Raw genomic sequence first — 13,597 nt, 5'->3', positions numbered from 1 at the left:
GCTCAGATGCAGTATATCTATGCAGACAATGTATGCCATTGAGAATACGTGCTCATAGCTTTAAAATGTACATCAGCTTAGATGCTTTCATTTGAATTCTATACTGTTTCCCTGGGATTCAATTATGCCTACACTAAGTGCATACCATTCTGAGTAAACAGACAACACAGGCATAACTCATACCTGCTTCCTCTTAGTTTTAGTTTTCCTACTGATTTTCTTGCAGGTTTAAATATTAACAAGGATTCACAAAAGTTACCACAAAGTGTAGGCTACATGGACACCTAGTGTAATCTTTCTGAGTGATTAGATAGCACAAAAAAGTGTCAGGGATGTTTTTGTATATGTACTGTGTACACTTAGTGTAGGTGTTATTGAATCTGGCCCTTTTGTCTAAAATCTAATAAATAAATAAATATATTCAATAATGTTGTGTGGGTATTTAGAGAAGTGAATGTTTAGTTTTACACATATAACAACAAAAGGCAAAGTACCACATGGTGAACAGCCTATCGTACTATCATCAGAAGAGATGATTTTTCTATATCCCTTAAAACTGGATAAATATTGTTTCAATGTTTTGCCTCTATAATATCCAAAACTGCAGCTATCCCTACTATGTTGATAAAAATATATCAGTGGAAATTAAATGCCAATGTTTCAGGATGGTTTATTTAATGAGGCAACTATTTATACCAAATTTTGTTATGAATCTAGTAGGGGGCTTCTTATTCATAGTTTGTCTTTCGGGTTGACAAGAATATCAATCCTAGCTAATTGGGAAGCAACTATCCTTGCTTGTTTAATGGTCCTGATATCATGGCCTCTGTTCAAAAAGTGCTCTTTAAAAAATTCAGCCTCCTTTTCAAGATAATCTTAATTATTACAACATCTCCTGGCTTTCAGCTGTGATTTAGGAACATTATCAGGGTGTGTTGATGATGGCAACTCCTGGCAAAAAGCAAAGATTTTTTGTTGAAACATTTACAATAAATTGTTGTTCAAATATTTCTATAAATGACTGAAAAACTTGACAAACCAAAAAGGATTAGCACACTAGTACCAAAATATTAGTATAACAATAAACAAAACAGTACTTGTGTGCGAAGTGAGTTTAAAGATGCTCAAACATGACAGTCTTGAAAACGAGCATGGAACTCAAACCTGTTACAAAACTTACACACTGTTGTAAGTGCTTCAAGCAGAGCAAGTCAAAAGTTGTACAAATGCTAAATAGCTGGCAGAGCAGTATCCAGATAAAAATGATAGTTTAAGCGATAGTCCAAATCCGTTTAATACTTGTAGGAAGGCAGAACACAAAACAAAGATTAGCGCTTTCACTCACAATGAGCTTCATCAGATCTTACATAAAACAGGTGATTTCAACCCTTTATATATTAAAAGCAATTCAATAAAGCAAGTTAATTAAATTGAATAATGATATGAAGTTGATTAAACAGTATAGGCACATAATCTGCATTTAAAGGAACATTACTAAAAACAGTTTCAAAATATACAGCTACACACGCTGTTGCAAAACAATTTCTTTAAAATAAATGACATATAACTAAAGAGCACAGAATACATACTACCATGGTGACCAGTTTAAATAGACAATAGAAGCAATATATTAAAAACATATGTAGTAAAGTGCCCAAATAAATGTACAACTATGAGGTCCTTGTATATAGGCTTTCTAACCTGTGTAAAGAAATAATGTATATGTGAGTATCACATGAAATCTGAAAGCTGTCTGCATGAATATGTGAATGAATGAATAAATAAATCAATAAATATATAAATGTGTAAATATTATTAACTGTATGAAGTATGTAAAATATATGAAGTGTGTAATAGAATGTAATATAAAGTATGAATGTATGAGAATAGAATGATTGTGTAGTAGATGATGTATTGTAAACAGACAAATATGTATGGGAGAAGAATGTAGCAAATGTAAAAAGTATGAATGCTGACATGTGGTGAGAATAAATGTAGTATTATGTAAAATGTATGGTATTAATGTGGGAAATGTATACATGTGATATGTCAATAAATGAATGGTATGTAATGGCAGAATATGTTTGAGTGTATTTGTGTAAAAGATAAAAATAAATGAACTTTGTGACATCCACATCCAAAACATCCATATTAAAAAATCATGTTTTTTTTTGTAAAATATATCATGGATTCATTATTATTTAAATAATTCAAAATAGTTAAAGCCTCCAAAGTTCCCCTCCATATTAGCTAAATATCATCCATGAATTAATGCCGCATGATAAGATTGTTCCTAAAATAATTTATATCATGGGCCAAAATGCATCACACGACTAGATATCCAATAAATATACCCACATATATTGGGACAAATGAATCACCAATAACTATTCTACTAGTTTATAAGAAACACTTCTCTTTAAAATATATCACATTTTTTGAGTACATGGTCTAATAAATCTACCAAAACTGATGAAATTCAGAGACATAATGATCTGCCTTACACAACTAATGGCATACAGCATAAAGTATTCACTTTAAAACCATCTGTTTCTTCTTTAAAATCGGTTTAATGTTTACTGCTGTATTCAAGCCTGGTGGATGATTTGCCTTCAGTCGAGTAATCCATTCATATTCATATACCTCAAGACTATTATTAAAATTACCACCCCTTCTACTCTTGTACTTAACATCTATCACCATAAAACAAAATCTATGGTCATGTCCTTTATCTCTCATGTGCTTACCAAGACCTATTGTCTTGGTGGTGGCTGGGTCACTGAGCCCATTTCTGTATATCTACAGTCTGTCCTGAGTAAATATTTATTTAAAATAAAAAGTTACATATGAGACACCAGAGATTTTTTACAACAGCTGTATGAGTGACATGATAAATATAAGGAATGTGAATATATTTTTGTCACTTTAGACATTAAGTCTTTGTTCACGATGATACCTGTTGATTACGGCCTAGAGGCTACATGTAGCTTTTTATGTACAAATACTGCCATGCATTGTCGAGAGGTAGAAACAATATCTGAGCTTTCTGAACTTGTACTGAATAACAGTATATTTATGTTTTACGATTGTGTTTACTTTCAAAAAATTGGTACGGCCATGGCTACTTTGATGGCTGACACTTATGTTAATATTGTCATGTCTCAATGGGAACAAAATTTTATATACAACTGTACTCAGATATTTAAAGATAAAATTATTTTCTTCAAGCAGTTTGTGGATGATGAGTTCTTCCTGTGGGATGGTAATGGTGCAGACTTACAACCCTTTTATTGATTATTTAAACCAGACAACTGATTTCTTGCACTTCACTGCTCAATGCTCTAATGAGATTATTAACTCTGTAGATGTTAACTTAGTGAAGAATGGAAGGGAGATTACCACCTCTATCCATAGGAAGGAGGCCCAGGCAAATCACTATATTCATAAAAGCAGTAGCATGCACTACATACATTTAAGGATATAATCAAGGGTCAACTACTAAGAGTTAGTCAGTTGAATACTGACGATGAATGTTGTTATAAAGAAATGGAAGAGATGCTAGTTGAATTTAGAGAATGTAGCTACACTGATAATTTATTACAAATGGACATATGCTCTATGTTACAACTTACAACAGGAGAACTGGGGGTGTTAGGGATATAATTACCAGAAACTGGAATATTCTTGGAAGCATGCCTGAATTTAAGAGAATAGTTGGTGAAAAACCCAGTTTCTCTTATCAGACATGCCCAAGTTTGAAGAAGAGGTTATGTTATAAAGATCTAATGGAGAATCTACCTTGACTAGTAGAAAAAAGTGGTACTTTTCCATGTTATAATTGTAAATATTGTAATGATATTGAGATGAACAACAAGTTTATACATCCTATCATGGGTAAGACATTTTTGTTTGGTTGCTATGCAACATGTAACATGGCCGCCATTGTCCACATGGCATACTGTGTAAAAGTTCATCTTTTTATATAGGAAAAATGTATTAAGAAGCTGAAAGAAAGAATAATCAAACATAAGTCAGAAATGCAGAGGAAAGAAATTAGCAATGCACTTGGTAGGCACGTGAGAGATGAAGGAGATGACCATAGATTTAGTTTTAGGGTGATAGATGTTAAGTACAAGAGAAGAAGGGTTGGTGATTTTAATAATAATCTAGAGGGGGTTTATATTATGAAAGCAAAAACATGTTTGCGTGAATATGTAAACGTCAAACCATATAGCACGAAGTGGACTTAGAGCGAAAGTCGAAAACCGCGAAAATGGAAATATCGAATTTCCATGGTTGGCCCATCTGGTTTAGCTGCATAAGGTAAGTGTTGGATAGTTACAGAGTTTAGGATAGGGTGCAGGTTAAGGTAAGTGCTTAGATAAGTAATGTATGTTAGATTTAGTGTAGTGCTGGAGGTAGGTTTTTGTTAAATGTATGTATGTGGATTATTTGTTTTGTTTGGGTGTATGTCTGTAGGGAACGTGTGCTGTAGTTACGGACCTTAGGGTTAGGGAGGGGTTAAGGAAAGTGCATAGTTAGTTGTGTATGTTGAGTTTATTGTCAGGTTATAAGTAGGGTTTTGTTCTTTACTTTATGTTAGAAGTAGGGTTTGGTTAGTGTATGTATGCGCTTTATTTATTTTATTTGGGTAGGTAGTATATAGGCAGTGGTGGGGTTGGCCGACTATGATAGTTCGATTTTTTTTTTTCACTGTTTAGTGCATTCGGGATTTTCGTATTTCGCGGTATAGGGGTCAATATTTTGGTATTCGCTCATAGGGTTTTTCGCTTTCATAATATAGACCCTCTAGAGGTATGTGAGTATGAGTGGATTACTCAACTGGGGGCAGATCATCCACCAGGCTTGAGCATAGTAGTAAGCATTAAACCAATTTTAAAGAAGAAACAGATGGTTTTAAAGTGAATCCTTATGTGTTTAAGCATATGCAGCTATTCACATATTTTATGTAGATGCTCATATAGTTCACTGAAATCTATTTAGGATTACTAATATGTTCTTACTATCTTAATTGTTTCATTGTTTTATTGTTTTAAATTGGGCTGTGTCATGTGATTTTTATAGATTATTTAAGTGAATGGTTTATGGTTTTTAATGCACACACTGAAGAAGGGCCAGTCCTGAAAGCTCTGTGGTTTAATAAAATTGTTTCTTGCTATATTCATTGTGGTTTTGGATATACTACTACACCCAGCATTTCCAGCACTTGGATTTTTTGGTTTTCAGCAGTACTCACGCTTAACCAGGATGATCACCAAGTATGTTATGTAAAAGCGAGCACAAAATTCCACAAGCCTTATCAGTGCATGCATAATGGAAAAATGTCACCAGCATTCCTGTACTTTATATCCTAACAAAGACCCTCAGCCTTTATTAGGCTTTTACGTCTGCACAGCTTGGTTCAATACAAAGCTGATTAGAGTGCCCAGAAACCCCACCTTCATTTGACTTTTAATGCTGCACAACATGGGTCAGTACAGATCTGAGCACAGTGCCCACTTGTTTTCTTGTTCTAAACTGCCTACTAAAACATGTCATGTAATGGCCTCTCCAAGCACTCAACCACTGGTCATGCTATCAATATTTCTGTGTTCCATTACAGTTACAGAACATATATTATCAGCTATTATCATACATTAAATGAATCATTTTTTGAGCATGTGAGCAGGGTTTTTTTTATTTACTTATTCATGTTGCCCTAATAACTATTGTTGATGTCTAGTTGTTAAGTTGAATCTGACTCTTCTTGACCTAAAGACCTTGTTTTTTTGCATTCATTTTCCTCCCCTTCCCTCACTCTGAAGTCTTTCCAGTGTTCCATGTCCTTCACTGGATCTACTGGCTTGCCAGTCTACCTCCCCCCAGTCTAATGCCTGCATTTATCCACTGTAGTGCGACCCTTGAGTTAGTATATATATAGTAAGGGTGGGTGGGGGGGCACCCCCCCACAACCCCTTACTATATATATATATATATATATATATATATATATATATATATATATATATATATATATATATATATACTAACTCCAGGGCACACTACAGTGGGGAAAAGACCATATATAACTTTCAGTGAAATGTATTTCAGTGAATTGAGTTTTCAGTGAATTGAGCTTTCAGTGAAAAGTGCACATTAATTTGAGTTTCAGTGAAATGTGCATTCAGTGAAATGTCCTAGACCCATATATATATATATATATATATATTTTTTTTTTTTTTTTTTTTTTTTTTGCCAATTTTACTAACAGGCCTGCTAGTGAACAGTCTGGGTTTATTTCCTTTAATATTGAGTGATTTGATTACTTCACCTCCTTTTCATCCATGGAATTCCCAACAGCTTTCTCCAACCCCAGAGTTCAAAAGTAGCAATTTTCTAACTATCACATGTGATTATTTGGATAACAGCTTTGACTATACGGACCTGTGTTGACAATGGGATATCTTTGCTCTGTAAAATCTTATCCAGATTTACCATAGATTTCCTTCCAAAAAATGAGTATCTTCTAAATTTCATGGCTGCAATCATTATATGGGGAGATCTTTTGAGCCCAGCAAAATAAACTCTCTCAAATCCACTTTATCTCATCTATTTGCAAACAACAGATAGGGCTAGATGACAGAATGCTAGCTTATGTGGTTTCTATTTTTGTCTTTATCAGCAGGTCTCTTATTCTTGCCTAAATGGCCAATTCATTTCCATTCCTTCTGAGGTGAGACACAAGATCATGCCATAACCAATTTAACAGGTAAATCTTCTCCTGTCAGGAAAGTTGTTCTTATCAGCCCTACCAATGTGAGGTCAGTTCTTCTTAGAAAGAGACACCAGGGAAAAGGTCATCATATAGTGGCCAAGGGGAAAGGTTTACCAAAGTGTTTTAAGGAGAACATTATTTTTTGCATTTTTACAGCATGTTTTTGTAAACTCTCATTTATTTACATGTCATCATTAGCAAATAAGAATAAATACATGCACTCTAGTCCAACAAAAATTTCTAAAGGTTAACATTCTCAGGAATAAAAGCAAGAATAGACAAGAAAAGAAATACGTACCCAATGCACCATCATAGTAACAAAAACAATTATTTCAGTCATGGTTTAAATGTAATTTCTCATTTAAAGTTGCTTTCCCCAGTGAAAATGATCAAGTGCTGCATGGCACACATCTGGAGCGATGAAAAAATCAACAAGCAAAGGAGAGTAGCATTGTGGAATTAAATTCATCCTCAAGTCTTGGTGAGTGTCTTCATGAGGTGGACCCCTTGTTTTACAAAATTTCACCAAGGCAACACTGGTATATAGATTGTACTTTATATAGCATATATCATGGACAGACGTAAGTTAAAAAATAAAAAATACAGCTGGGTGTACAAGTCCGAGGATAAAAAAGTGCCCAACCCTGGTTAAGTGCACTGGTGCCATGACTGGAAAAATGACAGTGATGAATCTTTGCAGCATGGATACATTCCTACAATGGGGTTAGACCAGGCTCAGGGGAAGGATGACCTCCCTGTTGTGGAAGGAAGTAGTAGTCCGCAGAAATCATAAAAACTGATAGGCCAAGAAACAGCCATAAAGATGATAGAGTGGACTATTGAGGATACAAAAGATATTGTTACTATTATGCATCAAGTCTAGAATTTCTGGACAGAATACGAAAAGATTAAGAGAGAAATTAGAGGAAAGAAAAATACTTGCACAAGAAAAACTGTCAAAAGTTTCAAATGCAAATTTGTGTTTATTAATACAACAGATTAATGAAAAACATTACATACACTAAGAAACATTGGGGGGCCATTTGGAAAAAAAAGCAACTGAGAAAGTGTAAAAATATAAAGAACAAAATCTGGAGATTTTTGAAAGGTATAAAAAAGAAATATAGACATGGGAAAGAAAGACAGATCTGATATGGTTCATATCTATGCAAAGGAGAAAGCCAAATTAATCAATACAAACAAAGCAGACCCAAAGATATTTCAAGAGAAATACAGGCAAAGGCACCTAGATAAGGAAATTTTACAGTACAGAAAATAAGATCATAAATGAGGAATATACAACAGAAGATTAGTAAAGCAGAAGTAAAAAAATAGAAGCATAAGTTATGAAATACCTGTGAAGTGAAGGATTTAGTGTAGACAGTTATCACAGCATGATGGAACAACAAATCCCTCAAGTAAGGAGAAACAGGAGGAGCAGGAGACATTTGTAGAAGAAATATGGACATGGGAAAGAAAAAGAGATTTAATATAGTGGAATATTTATGCAAATGAGAAAGCAAGCCTAATCAATACAAAAGGAGAGTACCTAAGATAATTTGGGGGAGGGATGAACGGGAGGGGGCAACAGGAATGTACGCAGGGGGAGACAACTGAGAACATAAATTTTGGAAGTGAGACTATGAACTTGGAAACTGTTACAGTGAGAAATGGGTTTCAACTTCCAATTTTGAGCATTGAATTAAATAGCTCAAAAGACTTTAAGGCAAGAAATGTGGAAAATGCATAAATATAGTTGGAAAAACCTCATGTTGATCAGGATCAAACTCAGGAATGGTTAAGGAGAGGTGAATTCAACCAAAATTTTGGTGGCCCAGGATAGTGGACTACATACATGTTGGCTTGCAAAGTCCGATGAACATGTGGAAGAAACAGACAAATGCAGGTTTTGTAAAACAGAACTGGAAACAGTCACACATATTATTGCTGGTTGTGATACACTAATGGCAGAAGGAGTGTATACTGAAAGACATAATAATGTAGCAAGACTGTTGTATTGGGGATTATGCAGACATAGTAATATTAATGTAGCTGAGAAGTATTAGAAACATGAGCCACAAAGCATTATAGAAAATGAAGTTTATACCACATGGGATCCCCATTACCACCAGTTCAAAAAACAGATGTGAGAAAAACAGATATAGTGGTCCATGAAAAAAAGACAAAAGTAGCATTGATCATTGACACTGCTATACCTTGTGACTACAGTGTCATAAAATACCAGGATTTATAGGCAGAAATGAGGGCAATGTGGAAGAAGACTACCCAGACCATTCCAATAGTAGTAGGAGCCATGGATCTTATAAAAAAGAATTTACCATCATACTCAGATGTGTTATACATACATGTACCTTCATATGAACTGCAGACAGAGTAAATTTTGGGCACATTGTGGATGCTGCAAAGAGCATTTCTGGCTAACATCTAAGACTGAAACAATACTATTTTTATGAACATTAATCATACTTTGACTTAGGAATGGGGTCCATTCCCATCATGGTATTATAAACCCAAGAAACTTGGAGAACTTAAACTGTGACAAACAAATTTGAAATTCAGTATATAAACGCAATAAACACATAAAGTAATATAAAAGCAAAGGCAATAAGTTTCACTTCATGAATTTCACTATGGACATCACAAAACTATCCTGTGGAATATCGTCATTGCAAATTTAATTAGCTTTTATTGCTCTTTTGCTATTTATAGGAAGCAGTAATTCCATTCTTTTTATCCTTCGTCTTCTTCCCCCATTTAGGGAGTTCAACTGCAGTTCTGTTTAGCACCAGACCCTATCAGTGAGTCACTCCATGACTCCATGGTAAGATTAATATAATCTTTTTGATGTTGGTCCGAAACTCCACAGTCCACATGTAAACTCCACAGTCCTTATGTTTAACAATTTTCAGTGTTTAACTTTTAACATAAAATTATAATGATTCCCTATATGTATTTCATGCCAATCATCTAAAAACAAACTTGTGCCAAGAATATTATTCTGCAATTCTACTTTCCATGCTCTCCACACCTCAAATATAATATTTACTTTATCACCAATAGATGAATCACTTTTAGATTTACACATCCTGGTTATTGTTTTTTTCTATATTGTTTATTATGTTTAGCAACACCTATCCATTTTTGTCAAGTTCATAGGTTTATATGTGTGTACTAGGCTAATGGTCCTGGAGCCTTTACAAACCTAGCCCATAGAAGTGCCCTGGCATTGTGCCACCTGACGTTAGTTCCCAGTGCCTCTATCAAATAGACCCACTGAAATGATCCCCAGGAAAACATTCTATTACCCATCCACTCATCGAGATTTCTCTTGGAGGGACAGTGAGGTGCTCTGCTGATTTGTCAGATCCTTGGAATATAAAAGGCTTGCTAAGCATCAGTGCCTTACCAAGCACATTGGATAATCATTGTGACTCCAGTTTAAATGTACTCCACCTCTAACAAGATCAGACTATATGCTCCTGTGTCTCACATACACCACAGTCAAACTCTCAGCATGTGAGGCCTGCTTGAAGGAGCATCTTGCACAGTCTAGTCAGTATATAAAAATTTGTGCAGACACTTTCAGACAAAAGTTTAAATTTTCTAGATTTTGTAGCATATCTTGGCAGCTGATATACAAATTCCCTTTATGTATCTTGCAGTCCCCCATTATAGATGAGTTGTGTTTCCCATATTTGGGGAAAATCACAGGGGTCAACCCAACCTAAGTGTGCTATGGAAGAGCAGCATCCTTGGGAAACTACCTTCTTGATCGTGGTATCCCCTTCTCTGGTGTTGACCCAGCTCTGCCTGTCTCATTGCTATAAATGCCCTGCTTACTAACCTTTTAGCCATCATTAGCTTATTCCTGTCCTCCCACTGACAATCAAATCAGGGTAATTGGCGCTTTCCCTAATAACTCATGAAAACCTTTAACAATTCCTTCATATTCCTATCTCAGGGAATTACGTAAGACATTTTTTTCTGATTTGAATCCAGAGATAGCTCACTTCTTCACATATCATTTTTCCCTCTGCATTTAGCCTTTTTGTTTCCCTCCATAACCTTAACTTCTCCTTACCTAGAGCATTGTTGATATTGTATTCAACCGATAAAAGTAGATTTGTCCATGGCTACACCTTGTTAGTGTATAGTACTTGTTTTAGCATTTCTAATACCTTTACTGTATTAGAGGGTCTTTCTCTCCCTTCAGTAGTATGACTAAAAATATACTAGTTCAAATTGCTTCTTACCTATTCTTCCTAAATAAGCTATAATCCACTTTGTAAATGGTACATTATGTTTGATACAATTGGTAAACTTCTTTGAGAAGGCGACATATGCCATTAACAGCTACAAACTGTGCACACAAATTACCTTGATCTGTCCAAGGCATTTGACACCATCTCTTACTAGCATAATTAATAAACTAAATGAATTGCAAATGGATCCCTGTGTAGTAAGAAAAATATCTAATTGGCTAAAATGCAGAAAGCACATGATGTGAGTGGCAAGGGCAGCAGCAGAGAACATGAAAGTGAACAATGGTGTCCTGCAGAGCTCAGGGTTGGGACCACATTTTTGATAGATATTTACTTCTCCCACCTACAAACTAAAACCAAGACTTATGCTTACCAGGTTTACAGAGGACTGAAAACTGGGAGTCATTGCCAAATCTCCATCTGACACAGAAGCACTCCAGTAGGAACTTATATTGTTAAATGCCTGGTGTATTGAAAATGGACTAAGTTAAATGCTAAAAATGCAGCATTGACAAATTTAGCAGCAAAACCATCTCCCCAGCATGCAATATTGAAAACAACCACTTTAAAAATTAAAATACAATAATAGATCTGGTAACCTGACTTGATAATTCCCTTTCCTTTCATCACAATGTAGCAATTGTTGTAAGGATATCCTTCTTCTTTGTGCAGCTGATCCCAAAGGGAATACCCCCCCAAGCAAATTCCACAAACTTTAAGTACAAGAATATCCAAAAAGTAAATGCATTTAGTGCTTTTGTCTCATAATAGACACTTTTGTCAGAATAACAAATGAATATCCAGTGCTTTATTTATAGTGATACACAAACTATCACTGGCTCTAAAAACTACATAATTTTCTGTTACATCACTTATATGATTTACTTAGGGTACCAAAACCTATCATTCCATCTATATTTGGTATACCTAAGGTACACAGAAACATTATGAATCCATCTTCAACCTATCCCCAACCTATCCAAAACCTATCCCCTTGTTGTGTTTGTGGATAGGAAACTTAAACTACTTCTTGGATTATATAATCATATATTGGTTGATTCATGGGATTATTTGGCTAGGATAGCCAAGGATTTTTTTCAACCCCATTATTTGTTGGTAACAATCAGTGTCAAAGATTTGCTTTCTGTTATTCCTCGCACCCTTGGATTTCAATGGTCTGAAAATGTTCTAATTGAATGTGAATCTTTGAATACAGATGACTTAAGATTGGTAACGGAATGTTTAGAATTGGTGCTGGCCAATAACTTAATTTATTATACAGGAAGTATATGAACATATGAGTAGTGTAGCTATGGGGGCTGCTTTTGCTCTTTTGTTTGCCAGCACTGTCTTATTATATTGGGAGAAAAGATGTGTTTAAATCTAAATACTTTAGATCCATTGTCCTGCATCTGCATTTTCTGGATGATATTTTTGTAATGTGGAATGAGACAAAGGAAGATTTGGAAGAGTTTATTCATTAAATTAGCACCCCAACTGATTAGTTTTACATGTAACATTAGAAGTGATAAAATTAACTTCCTGGATGTTACATTGATCAAGGACTTGAACAATAGTAGGTTTATATCCAAGCTTTACAAGAAAGAGAATTTTTCAAATTCTTACTTCTTGTATTTTAGTAGTAACCATCTTTTCCATCAGAAGAGGAATATAGTAAATGGACAAATGGTTTGAACTGCCCATATGACCTCTGTATATGAAGATCTTGTAGAGGAGTTAAGCTATAGTGAAGGGATTTTTTTGGAACGAGGCTACAGCAAACCTTTACTTAAAAGTTTAAAAAGAGGGAAGGATGGGGTACTAAATGTGTTCCTCTTTTGGGAACTAATAAAAGAATTGTTAAAACATTGGCCCAATTTAAACCTATAATAAAAACAAAAACAAAAGTAAAAATGAAAATATAAATTACAATAAAAATGAAGCTGATATGGAAGAAATTAATTGCAATAGGTCTCTTACTTTGAAATATAATCATGACACAGCCAATATTCAAGAGATTGTAGCAAAATATTGGGATCTTTTTTTTTTCCAAAAATGCTCAACAATTTAAATGCATTTTTTTCCCTAAACCACTAGTGATTACTTATAAAAGGGGGCATAATATTAAGAATCTTTTTGAAAAAGAGACCAAAATTGGCTATGAACAATCATAGGAAAAAAGGAACCTACAAATGTCTAATATGCCACCCGTGTAAACAAATGGCACATTGTGGGGAACTGGTGCTTCCTAGTGTTGGGATGACCTTTAAGGCCAACAGACATTTTAACTGCTCTTCCAAAGGGGTTGTGTACCTAGCTTATTGTCAGTTTTGTTCTTCCTACTATGTGCGAAAGTCTGAAAAAGCTTTAAAACCTAGGGTTTATGAGGACTGTTATGAAACCAAGAAAATGGTTGAAACAAATGCTTCATAGAGACATTTTCAGATTTGTAAACATACTACTTTTCTCTTTTGGGTATTGGAGCATGCTGACCCTAACCCATGTATTGTGCAATGTATGATGCTTGAATATTGTGAAT

The 13,597-nt window shown here is 34.7% G+C and overlaps 1 pseudogene; it reads right to left on the bottom strand.

The window, feature by feature from the left end:
- Nucleotides 1-10,476: 10,476 nt before the first annotated feature.
- On the bottom strand, nt 10,477-10,582 carry LOC122817092 (annotated as a pseudogene).
- Between the last annotated feature and the right edge of the window lie 3,015 nt (nt 10,583-13,597).

Source organism: Protopterus annectens, chromosome 1.part1, assembly GCF_019279795.1.
Source record: "Protopterus annectens isolate FY-2018-M chromosome 1.part1, PAN1.0, whole genome shotgun sequence".
Taxonomy (NCBI): Eukaryota; Metazoa; Chordata; order Ceratodontiformes; family Protopteridae; genus Protopterus; species Protopterus annectens.
The sequence above is the reverse complement of the archived record's forward strand: the minus strand, read 5'-3'. Positions and strand labels throughout refer to the sequence as shown.